Consider the following 13630-nt stretch of genomic DNA (forward strand, 5'->3'; position numbering starts at 1 on the left):
GAGGCCAGCTGAAACCAGTCCAAATTAGTTGAGACCAGTTGAAACCAGTTAAAACCAGTTGAGAGCAGTTCAAACCAGTTGAAACCAGATGAATCGAGTTCAAACCAGTTGAAACCAGTTAAAAAAATGAGACCAGTTTAAACCAGTTGATATCAGATGAAACCAGTTCAAACTAGTTGAGACCAGTTCAACCCAATTGAAATCAGTTGAACCCAATTAAAACCTGTTGAGACCAGATCAAACCCGTTCAAACCGGATGAACCAAATTAAAATCAGTTGAGACCAGTTCAAACCAGTTAAAACAAGTTGAGACCAGTTAAAACCAGATAAAACCAGTTAAAACCAGTTGAGAGCAGTTCAAACCAGTTGAAACCAGATGAAACCAGTTCAAACCAGTTTAAACCATTCAAAAGAAGTTGAGACTAGTTGAAACCAGATGAAACCAGTTAAAACCAGTTGAGAGCAGTTCAAACCAGTTGAAACCAGATGAAACCAGTTCAAACCAGTTTAAACCAGTTAAAAAAAGTTGAGACCAGTTCAAACCAGTTGAAATCAGATGAAACCAATTGAAACTAGTTGAGACCAGTTCAAACCAGTTGAAATCAGTTGAACCCAGTTAAATCCAGTTGAGACCAGTTCAAACCAGTTAAAGCAAGTTGAGACCAGTTGAAACCAGATGAAACCAGTTAAAACCAGTTGAGACCAGGTAAAACCATTTGAAACCAGAAAAAACAGTAAAGACCAGTCGAGAGCAGTTGAGGCCAGTTAAAACCAGTTGAGACCAGTTGAAACCAGTTGACACCAGTTGAACCCAATTAAAACCAGTTGAGTCCAGATGAACCCAATTGAAACCAGTTTAGACCCTTTCAGATTAGTTAAAACCAGATGAAACCAGTAAAAAGCAGTTGAAACTAGTACAACCAGTTCAAACCAGTTAAAACCAGCTGAGACCAGTTGAACCCAGTTCAAACCGGTTGAGGCCATCTGAAACCAGTCCAAATCAGTTGAGACCAGTTGAAACCAGTTAAAACCAGTTGAGAGCAGTTCAAACCAGTTGAAACCAGATGAAACGAGTTCAAACCAGTTGAAACCAGTTAAAAAAAGTTGAGACCAGTTTAAACCAGTTGATATCAGATGAAACCAGTTCAAACTAGTTGAGACCAGTTCAAACGAGTTGAAATCAGTTGAACCCAATTAAAACCTGTTGAGACCAGATCAAACCCGTTCAAACCGGATGAACCCAATTAAAATCAATTGAAACCAGTTCAAACCAGTTAAAACAAGTTGAGACCAGTTCAAACCAGATGAAACCAGTTAAAACCAGTTGAGAGCAGTTCAAACCAGTTGAAACCAGATGAAACCAGTTCAAACCAGTTTAAACCAGTTAAAACAAGTTGAGACCAGTTGAAACCAGATGAAACCAGTTAAAACCAATTGAGAGCAGTTGAAACCAGTTGAAACCAGATGAAACCAGTTCAAACCAGTTTAAACCAGTTAAAAAAAGTTGAGACCAGTTCAAACCAGTTGAAATCAGATGAAACCAATTGAAACTAGTTGAGACCAGTTCAAACCAGTTGAAATCAGTTGAACCCAGTTAAAACCAGTTGAGACCAGTTCAAACCAGTTAAAGCAAGTTGAGACCAGTTGAAACCAGATGAAACCAATTAAAAGTAGTTGAGCTCAGATGAAACCAGTTAAAACCAGTTGAGACCATTTCAAATTAGTTGAAACCAGATGAAACTAGTACAACCAGTTGAGACCAGTCAAAACCATTTGAAACCAGAAAAAAACAGTTAAGACCAATCGAGAACAGTTAAGGCCAGTTGAAACCAATTAAAACCAGTTGAGTCCAGATGAAACCAGTTGAAACCAGTTGAGACCATTTCAAATTAGTTGAAACCAGATGAAACCAGTTAAAACCAGTTGAAACTAGTACAACCAGTTGAGACCAGTTAAAACCATTTGAAACCAGAAAAAAAACCAGTTAAGACCAGTCGAGAACAGTTGAGACCAGTTAAAACCAGTTGACACCAGTTGAACCCAATTAAAACCAGTTGAGTCCAGATGAAACCAGTTAAAACCAGTTGAGACCATTTCAAATTAGTTGAAACCAGATGAAACCAGTTAAAACCAGTTGAAACTAGTACAACCAGTTGAGACCAGTCAAAACCATTTGAAACCAGAAAAAAACAGTTAAGACCAATCGAGAACAGTTAAGGCCAGTTGAACCCAATTAAAACCAGTTGAGTCCAGATGAAACCAGTTGAAACCAGTTGAGACCATTTCAAATTAGTTGAAACCAGATGAAACCAGTTAAAACCAGTTGAAACTAGTACAACCAGTTGAGACCAGTTAAAACCATTTGAAACCAGAAAAAAAACAGTTAAGACCAGTCGAGAACAGTTGAGACCAGTTAAAACCAGTTGACACCAGTTGAACCCAATTAAAACCAGTTGAGTCCAGATGAAACCAGTTGAAACCAGTTGAAACCCGGAAAAAAAGCAGTTAAGACCAGTTGAGACCAGTTCAAACCAGTTCAAACCAGCTGAGACCAGCTGAACCCAGTTCAAATCAGTTGAGGCCAGCTGAGACCAGTTGAAACCAGTTCAAACCAGTTGAGGCCAGCTGAAACCAGTCCAAATTAGTTGAGACCAGTTGAAACCAGTTAAAACCAGTTGAGAGCAGTTCAAACCAGTTGAAACCAGATGAATCGAGTTCAAACCAGTTGAAACCAGTTAAAAAAATGAGACCAGTTTAAACCAGTTGATATCAGATGAAACCAGTTCAAACTAGTTGAGACCAGTTCAACCCAATTGAAATCAGTTGAACCCAATTAAAACCTGTTGAGACCAGATCAAACCCGTTCAAACCGGATGAACCAAATTAAAATCAGTTGAGACCAGTTCAAACCAGTTAAAACAAGTTGAGACCAGTTAAAACCAGATAAAACCAGTTAAAACCAGTTGAGAGCAGTTCAAACCAGTTGAAACCAGATGAAACCAGTTCAAACCAGTTTAAACCATTCAAAAGAAGTTGAGACTAGTTGAAACCAGATGAAACCAGTTAAAACCAGTTGAGAGCAGTTCAAACCAGTTGAAACCAGATGAAACCAGTTCAAACCAGTTTAAACCAGTTAAAAAAAGTTGAGACCAGTTCAAACCAGTTGAAATCAGATGAAACCAATTGAAACTAGTTGAGACCAGTTCAAACCAGTTGAAATCAGTTGAACCCAGTTAAATCCAGTTGAGACCAGTTCAAACCAGTTAAAGCAAGTTGAGACCAGTTGAAACCAGATGAAACCAGTTAAAACCAGTTGAGACCAGGTAAAACCATTTGAAACCAGAAAAAACAGTAAAGACCAGTCGAGAGCAGTTGAGGCCAGTTAAAACCAGTTGAGACCAGTTGAAACCAGTTGACACCAGTTGAACCCAATTAAAACCAGTTGAGTCCAGATGAACCCAATTGAAACCAGTTTAGACCCTTTCAGATTAGTTAAAACCAGATGAAACCAGTAAAAAGCAGTTGAAACTAGTACAACCAGTTCAAACCAGTTAAAACCAGCTGAGACCAGTTGAACCCAGTTCAAACCGGTTGAGGCCATCTGAAACCAGTCCAAATCAGTTGAGACCAGTTGAAACCAGTTAAAACCAGTTGAGAGCAGTTCAAACCAGTTGAAACCAGATGAAACGAGTTCAAACCAGTTGAAACCAGTTAAAAAAAGTTGAGACCAGTTTAAACCAGTTGATATCAGATGAAACCAGTTCAAACTAGTTGAGACCAGTTCAAACGAGTTGAAATCAGTTGAACCCAATTAAAACCTGTTGAGACCAGATCAAACCCGTTCAAACCGGATGAACCCAATTAAAATCAATTGAAACCAGTTCAAACCAGTTAAAACAAGTTGAGACCAGTTCAAACCAGATGAAACCAGTTAAAACCAGTTGAGAGCAGTTCAAACCAGTTGAAACCAGATGAAACCAGTTCAAACCAGTTTAAACCAGTTAAAACAAGTTGAGACCAGTTGAAACCAGATGAAACCAGTTAAAACCAATTGAGAGCAGTTGAAACCAGTTGAAACCAGATGAAACCAGTTCAAACCAGTTTAAACCAGTTAAAAAAAGTTGAGACCAGTTCAAACCAGTTGAAATCAGATGAAACCAATTGAAACTAGTTGAGACCAGTTCAAACCAGTTGAAATCAGTTGAACCCAGTTAAAACCAGTTGAGACCAGTTCAAACCAGTTAAAGCAAGTTGAGACCAGTTGAAACCAGATGAAACCAATTAAAAGTAGTTGAGCTCAGATGAAACCAGTTAAAACCAGTTGAGACCATTTCAAATTAGTTGAAACCAGATGAAACTAGTACAACCAGTTGAGACCAGTCAAAACCATTTGAAACCAGAAAAAAACAGTTAAGACCAATCGAGAACAGTTAAGGCCAGTTGAAACCAATTAAAACCAGTTGAGTCCAGATGAAACCAGTTGAAACCAGTTGAGACCATTTCAAATTAGTTGAAACCAGATGAAACCAGTTAAAACCAGTTGAAACTAGTACAACCAGTTGAGACCAGTTAAAACCATTTGAAACCAGAAAAAAAACCAGTTAAGACCAGTCGAGAACAGTTGAGACCAGTTAAAACCAGTTGACACCAGTTGAACCCAATTAAAACCAGTTGAGTCCAGATGAAACCAGTTAAAACCAGTTGAGACCATTTCAAATTAGTTGAAACCAGATGAAACCAGTTAAAACCAGTTGAAACTAGTACAACCAGTTGAGACCAGTCAAAACCATTTGAAACCAGAAAAAAACAGTTAAGACCAATCGAGAACAGTTAAGGCCAGTTGAACCCAATTAAAACCAGTTGAGTCCAGATGAAACCAGTTGAAACCAGTTGAGACCATTTCAAATTAGTTGAAACCAGATGAAACCAGTTAAAACCAGTTGAAACTAGTACAACCAGTTGAGACCAGTTAAAACCATTTGAAACCAGAAAAAAAACAGTTAAGACCAGTCGAGAACAGTTGAGACCAGTTAAAACCAGTTGACACCAGTTGAACCCAATTAAAACCAGTTGAGTCCAGATGAAACCAGTTGAAACCAGTTGAGACCAGTTAAAACCAGTTGACACCAGTTAGAAATAGTGATTCTATAGCATGACTTTACAAATTAAGATCAAAGTAGAAAATTGAGTTCACGATCATGTTTTCAAACGAAATTACTCTGTGTAATGACTATCAGTATTATAACGCTGATGAAATTGAATTAGCCCATGAAAGTTTCACTAAATTTCCAGTAAATTGGGTATTTGGTAATAATGACGCTAAGAGAAACATCTTGCTAGTATATTCGATGTGGTTATACAAGGATAGAAAATTCCTTGTATATGTTCTGTAGATTTCGTCGATTTTGTTACTCGCTAGAAATCTGTGCAAGGTTAGACAAAATGACAAAAATCCCCTATTGGGTAAATCGTATATTACATTGAAAACGGGTTTGAAACAGTTTCCAAAGTAAAACCGTCAAATTTACGTGCAAGGTAAACGAAATAATTCATTTTCAAGAAAGAGTGTGTTATGAATTCAAGTGAATGATACATGACCAATATAAGATGCTTGATAGTCGATTGCAGTTTGCCACAAGTACCAAACTATTTGAAAGTAATAGAAGAAATGAAAGGCCCTTTTTCTTCTCTATCCTAATTGCGTGTCCTATGGTTTCTTATCTTTGCGTCATTACTACCAATGACGCAGAATATAGTAAATTATATGAAGCAATGTTTTCACACACCGCAATTTTGTTAATCTGGTAGAGAGCTCTTTCTTCTTTGTTGAAAGGAAACAAATCATTAAAAATGTGAATTTAGTTTTCATTTCTGATGACACAAATCACACAAGTTTAAAAGAAACTGCATAATACAAGAACATAGTGATTCTACAGCATGACTTTACAAATTAGGATCGCACAATTTGGTTCACGATTGTGGTTTCAAAGTCTGTGTAATGAGTCTCGGCATTATAACGGTGCTGAAATCGAACTAGCAGAATTTTGGAAGTTTCATTGAATTTACGGTAAATTGGGTATTTGGCGGTAACGACGCAAAGTAGAGTAACATCGGAGAAAGAAATCAGTTACTGGGTGAATCGTACATGACACGTTCCCAGTGGTATAAAACCGTTAAATTTTGGTGCAAGATGTACTAAATGATTGGTTATCAAGAAAGAGAACGCTATGAATTACAATGTACATTTCATTGAAAACGGGTTCGAAACCGTTTCCAACGTAAAACCGTCAAATTTTCGTGCAAGGTAAAAGAAATAATCAATTTTCAAGAAAGAGTGTGACAAGTGAACAATTGCACATTACATTGAAAACGGGCTTGAACCCATTCCCAACGTGTAAAACCGTTAAAAATCTCGTGCAAGGTATACGAAATGATTGATTATCAAGAAACAGAACACTATGAACTCGTGAATGACAAATTACCAATTTTAGATGCTTGATAGTCTAATTACTTGCAGATTGCCACAAGTTTCAAAGAATTTGAAAGTAATAGAGAGAATGAAATGCCCTTTTTCTTCTCTCTCTGTAATTGCTTGTCCTATGGTTTCTTATTTTTGCGTCATTACTACCAATGACGCAATGTATAGTAAATTATATGTAACAACATATGTAACACAGCGCGAATTTTGTGAATTAGGTACAAAGCTCTTTCTTCTTTGTTGAAAGGAAACAAATCATTGAATTGGGAATTTCTTTCTTCTTTGTTGAAAGGAAACAAATCATTGAATTGGGAATTTCGTTTTCATTTCTTATGAGGCAAGTCACAAATTTAAAAGAAACTATGTGAATACAAGAAAATACTGATTCCATAGCATGACTTTACAAATGAAGAGCAAAGTAGACAATTTGGTTCACAATCATGTTTTAAAACGAAATGAGTCTGTGTAATGACTCTCGGTGTTATAACGGTGATGAAATCGAATTAGCCCATAATGAAAGTTTCACGGAATTTCCAGTAAATTGGGTATTTGGTAGTAACGACGCAAAGTAGAGGAACATCGGGCAAGTATATTCGATCTGGTATGCAAGGAGAGAAAATTCCTTGTATTTGTTCTGTCAATTTCGTCGATTTTGTTACTCGTTACAAATCTGTGCAAGGTTCGACAAAATGACAAGAATCCGTTATTGGGTAAATCGTATATTACTTTGAAAACTGGTTTGAAACCGTTTTCAACGTAAAACCGTCAAATTTTCGTGCAAGGTAAACGAAATAATTATTTTTCAAATAAGAGTGTGTTATGAATTGAAATGAATGATAAATGGCCAATATAAGATGCTTGATAGTCTATTGCAGTTTGCCACAAGTACCAAAGTATTTGAAAGTAATAGAACGAATGAAAGGCCTTTGGCAGTAACGACGCAAAATAAAGAAACATCGGAGAAAGAAATCCGTACTGGGTGAATCGTACATGGCATTGAAATCGGGCTTAAACCCGTTCCCAATGTGTAAAACCGCTAAATGTTCGTGCAAGGTGTACTAAATAGTTGGTTATCAAGAAAGAGAACGCTATGAATTCAAGCGAATAACAAGTGACAGCTGTACATTACATTGAAAACGGGCTTGAACCCGTTCCCAACGTGTAAAACCGTTAAAATTTCGTGCAAGGTACTAAAATAATTGATTATCAAGAAAGAGAACGCTATGAATTCGTGAATAACAAATTACCAATTTTAGATGCTTGATAATCTAATTACTTGCAGTTTGCCACAAATACCAAAGAATTTGAAAGTAATAGAGCGAATGAAATGCCCTTTTTCTTCTCTATCTTTGATTCCGTGTCCTGCGGTTTCTTATCTTTGCGTCATTACTTAAAATGACGCAATGTATAGTGAATTATATGTAACGACATATGTAACAAAGCGCGAATTTTGTGAATTTATTACAAAGCTCTTTGTTGAAAGGAAACAAATTTGAATTTCGTTTTCATTTCTTATGACGAAATTCACAAGTTTAAATGAAACTGCGTAAATACAAGAAAATACTGATTCTATAGCATGACTTTACAAATTAAGATCAAAGTAGACAATTTGGTTCACAATCATGTTTTAAAACGAAATGAGTCCGTGTAATGACTCTCGGTGTTATAACGGAAGATGAAATCGAATTAGCCCATAATGAAAGTTTCACGGAATTTCCAGTAAATTGGGTATTTGGTAGTAACGACGCAAAGTAGAGAAACATCGGACAAGTATATTCGATCTGGTATCCAAGGAGAGAAAATTCCTTGTATTTGTTTTGTCGATTTCGTCGATTTTGTTACTTGCTAGAAATCTGTGCAAGGTTCGACAAAACAAAAATAAGTTATTAGGTAAATCGTACATTACGTTGAAATAAAAAAAAACATTTCCAACGTAAAAGCGTCAATTTTTCGTGCAACGTAAACGAAATAATTAATTTTCAAGAAAGACTGCGCTGTGAATTCAAGTAAATGATAATGACCAATGTAAGATGCATGATAGTCTATTGCCGTTTGCCACAAGTACTAAAGTATTTGAAAGTAAAAGAAAGCAACATCAACATAACATGACATAAGATTTGAGATCGTTGAATGCGTTGGAGAGGGTTTGGAATATAATCATAATAAGCAGGGATTTCTCTTTGTTTTTGATGGCAACATTTTCCTGCCCACTCATGAGCGTTACGATCTAATGGTATATGCACCCTTGTTGATGTTCTAAAGCGATTCCCATATAGTTCACAGGGATATCCCCATGCTATAAATCGTGCAAGTTTATCATACTTGGCATTTTCTCTACTTTTGTTTTAATTTGCCGATTTATGTGCAGAAATATTAAGTGAGTTGTACTAATGTATTATTCTCAATTTGCCATATATCCAATTCTTGTTGCAATAGCATAATGCTCAGTATATGATGACGTACAAAAAAAAAAATAACAAGACTGATCAAGATCTCATGATAACTTTGCCGGCAGTTCATATACCCAAATTGCTGTGTTTATACAAGTCTATATAAAGAATACCGAGACGTAAGCAGAATCAGCAGCGAAATGTTGGTTGAATAAACACAGAGATTCCCCATTTGGCTCAAGCGACGAAATCTAATTCAAAATCTAAATCAAAACACACACCACGCAGAATCCCGCATTACAATAAATTGTGCAGTGGGAGAGAAAAAAAAAGATCACCTTCAAAGATACTGGGATTTCAATGGACACCAAGCGATCGTAATGACAGTTTATCTCCTTCCAAATGCAATTTATTTTGATGGGCGTATTCAGGTTTGCTGAACTCGAAAGTACACGTTCCCTTTCTCTATACCACCACGAGTTAAAGTGCGGTTCAAATAAGCCAGTTCTAAGTTCGCTCATCGATCATGTGCACATACATGTGTACAAAGAATGACCTCTCTTTTTCTCATTTGGTTAGGCAATTCACTCGTTTTCAAACCCCACATAATGCATAAACTTGCTCGACATAACAATTCATGAATTCATCAATCATGTTCGAAATAAAGACAATAAACTCTTGGAAAAGAATCCATTTCATCATTTTGCATTTAATGTACAATATTTACAGGTAGTATTTTTTCTTTAAATTGATATTGCCAAATAACGCTTTTGTTGTCAGGTGGATGTACTGGGATTTACGGTTAATCACCATTTACACGGATTACTTGAAAAATCATTATGTCACAGATGCTTGTCTCAGTGAATTATTTTAAAAACTAATATGCCCTGTTGATACAAATAATCTATTCTCTTTCTTGCTCATGCGCAACATGGAACCCCAAAAAGGCTTATTCGCTCTCAAGTTGTCTTTCATAAAAAAGACAAATCAAACGAATTAACGGGCAGAAATCACATTATATGAACATTATGAGATCTCTAATAAAATGATTTCGGACCAGTTAGAAGTTATTCTAAAAAGAAAGAGTATAATTTTACAAGAACAATCGTGATAAATCGATCATAATGGGGGAAAAATGAAGAAAGATATATGAAATTTCGAAGTTTCGCTAATTTTAGCAAAACAGTTCCTAAAATGTCAATATGAATGCTATATGGAAATGAGTGAGTTGTTGTCATCGCCTCATAACTTCCCATGTAGTATGCAGATAAAATCTTGAAGTTTCGATTATTTTTTTTCAAACTTAGTTATCTCCTAGTCTCAAACCCTAATATATCACCTGACTGATCATTATTTTCAAGTAACTCAGCTATGAATAACATTATGCTAGATTATGTTAGAGTTTTACATGTAGTCAATAAGGAGATGACTAGTCCAAAGGAGTCTGCTATGAATAGTCCACTGGTGTTCTGTATTAATGTTTTCTGCCACACTACAAAATATCTTCCGCCTAAATAACGCACAGTTTGTCTCTTACTCCGTTTATTTTGTCTTTCTATCTATAAGCCCTTCCACCCAATTTTCTTTTCCGCGCATGCTCAGGATATTAAGCTAAATCATCGACAATTGCAATACATTAATAACGCAGTGAGTGAATTGACTACGACAGACAAGATAAATAAAAACTCGACAACGAGTATATAATAAGCATCCATTTTCAGTATGGGATGGTATGCTGGAGCTCTATATTTTCTCTATCTTCTTCGTTCTTTCTTTATTTCTTCCCCTCCTCCTCCTACTCTCCCTTCTACTTCTTCTTCTCTTTCTTCTCCCTCTCATCCTCCGGGGTCGCAGCCTTGATTAACTCCAGAGTTGGATTCATCAAATTCGTTACGAAAAAAAGAATGAGGAAGAAATAAAGATGCTCTGTTCATTTTCCTTACAAGAGGCGGTTGTGGATATCTTTCAAAACTGTAAGTATGAAAACCGCATTGTGTCACCTTGCCTATGTAGACTCATGCGAAGCCCTTTTGCAAAATAATAGATTCCCTAGTAAAACGAAAAGATGAAACCTACAGAACTGTTCACGTGATGTGGGTTGAGAGTTAGTCACATTGAAGCAACACGCGTTCTCGCGCTCAAGCGCCATTCCCATTCACACACTAATTGCAGCACGATTTCTTCTTCTTTTCTATTTTTTTTTTAATACTTTCTTCTTCTTTTTTTACTTTTTTTTTGCGTCCTGCATGGGCATCTTTTGTTCAACAAATTGCGTGAAAAGAAAAATGCACCTAAAAATCAAGTCTGCGGTAACCTATATGGCGTGCAGAAACGAGAAATGAGTGTGGCTTGCGCCAACTTGAAAAAGGAGTTTCATCCGCTGGCCGTGTTGCAGAACGATTACTCAATATTGTATTTATAAATTAAGTGAAGACAGCTACATTGTATCTCTTTCTAGGGGCCCGTTTTTTAGCAGAGGTTAGAATTGATATGAAGCTGCAATAATTGCAGTTACTATGGCAGCAGTTGGAAAAGAACCAATCAGATTTGAGTACTAGCACTGTATTTCAAACTGTTGCTGCAATCCTTTTTTTTTTTTTTTTTTCCGAACAGGACACATGGGTGGGGCCATACACTATAAACCACTGATTTATACATTTACATGTTGAAATCTGGAATTCAAAGTATTTTTTCCAATATCCAGGAGTATGACGAATTGACGCAGACAAAAACAGTATTATTCGAGATCTGTAGACTGAGAATACTGATTTGGAAATGTTGGATTTGGAAAAAGTATCATTTTTGTAGCCTGAGAAATTAATTTAGATATTTTCTTGCTCCAAAGATGTCATTCTGTCTAACACTCTCTCTTGTTTTTCACATGCTCATGAACAACATGAACTATGTATCTAGCGTGCAACTGCTGTTCTTGATGTGTGTGACTGTCTCTTTAAAATGCAAAATGGCCATCGCTGAAAAAAACAACAACAAAAAACTCTTAGGGAAGCCGCTCCATGAGACAACTATTATGTAACTCATGACGTCTTTTCTTTTGGTACAAACTTGCAATGGATTTACGCTCAGAGTTGGCAAGTACACTGACCTAGGAGTTCACTGAATTCAGCCCCAGAGGGATAATCTCTTATGATTGGACATCAGTTGACCTTAGTATATGAGACCTAATTCTTGCTGATCAGAACAAACAAACAAACAAACAAACATACAAACAAACATAAAAACAAGTCTACAGGCAATTGCAGCAATTCTGGACCATCGTAAGAATAATTTCTATTATTCATCCCCATTTAGTTCTACATATGAATACTGTCACTGGGGCGACAAGACCTCATATCTACAAAATGCCAAATGTTCAGGAGAACAAAAATCATGGCAGCCAAAGCATTATATCAAATGGGATAGCCTTTCCTTTGACATTATGCAGTGGCCTAATTTTGGGGGCAAGACAGCCAGGATTTGGACAGGACATCACTTAACTGATCATCTGACCATTAATAAAAAAAAGAAAAAGTCATTTTAACCAAATTCTGAGATATAAGGTCTTGTCACCCCAGTGATTATTATGCAAACACATACACACATCTACACAAACATTTTGAAACACCGTAAAACATGATATATTCGCGGCATAAAATTTTCGCGAATTGGAGCTGACAGCCTTTTTCGTAGCATGAAATTTTCGCAAATTGCTACTGGCATTCAGTTCATGTAGTGTAGACAAAAGCTATCGCGTGCATTTTAATTTCGCGAATTTTGGTGCTCGTGAAATTCGCGAAATTAAAATGCACGCAAAAATTCCTCGTTTTACAGTACATATACCGGAGATTCAATGTACTTCAAAGTTTGTATGTGATTATCATACAAACACATATACACATCCACACACACATTTTAAAATACATATACAGGAGAACTCAAAATGTGAGATTTCTTGCAAGAGCTGAATGTTTACTTCAATGTACTGTATAACAGCAAAGTTACAAAGGAAGGGCACATCGAGCTTTCTAATGCAAATGTTATGACTGCGAGGCATATATATATATATAAAACCAACATTGGCTGTGTAGCACTGTCTATACTTGTACCACAGTAACAAAGTGGGAATATTTTTTAGTCAGCCTTTAGAGTTGAATCTGATGGTAATTACACAATCTACATGTTAATCCAAACATTCATATTCATTTTTGATACTATTTCACCATCAGCAAACCTATGCCCTGATCAACAGGGATCAATTACATCCAAAGACAGAAAAGCAGACCTGATAGCAAGCTGGAATAATATGTTTTTAAAAAAGGATAAAATGATGAAACTAAAAAAAAAAAAAAATCCTGCCTTATCTGCAGACAATGTGTTACAGAGACTAAATAGCGAACTACTGTAAAAGTGGATATTTTCGCGCGAGTAATCTTTCGTGCTTGGCCGTGTTAGCAGACTTTCGCGTGTTTTTAATTCCGCGGAATCAAGACATCAAGTACTGGAACATATGGCACGCAAAAATATTTGCGTGCTTTTATTTTCGCGCTAGCTTCTCGTTGCGCGAAATGCGCGAAAATTTCCACTTTTACAGTACTTGGATACAATTGATCATAAATAATCTACAATAACTCTATTTTATCCACACATCAGGCTGATGCCCATAAAACTGTCAAACATACACAATAGTCTTCATTTCTTGTATAAGTAAATAGGCTTCGATACAAACAAAGAAAAAATATAATCATATACTGTATATTTCACCTGC

The sequence above is a fragment of the Diadema antillarum genome, unplaced genomic scaffold (genome assembly GCF_040938485.1).
Source record: "Diadema antillarum isolate AM-2024a unplaced genomic scaffold, OU_Dant_1.0 seq00000450_RagTag, whole genome shotgun sequence".
NCBI lineage: Eukaryota > Metazoa > Echinodermata > Echinoidea > Diadematoida > Diadematidae > Diadema > Diadema antillarum.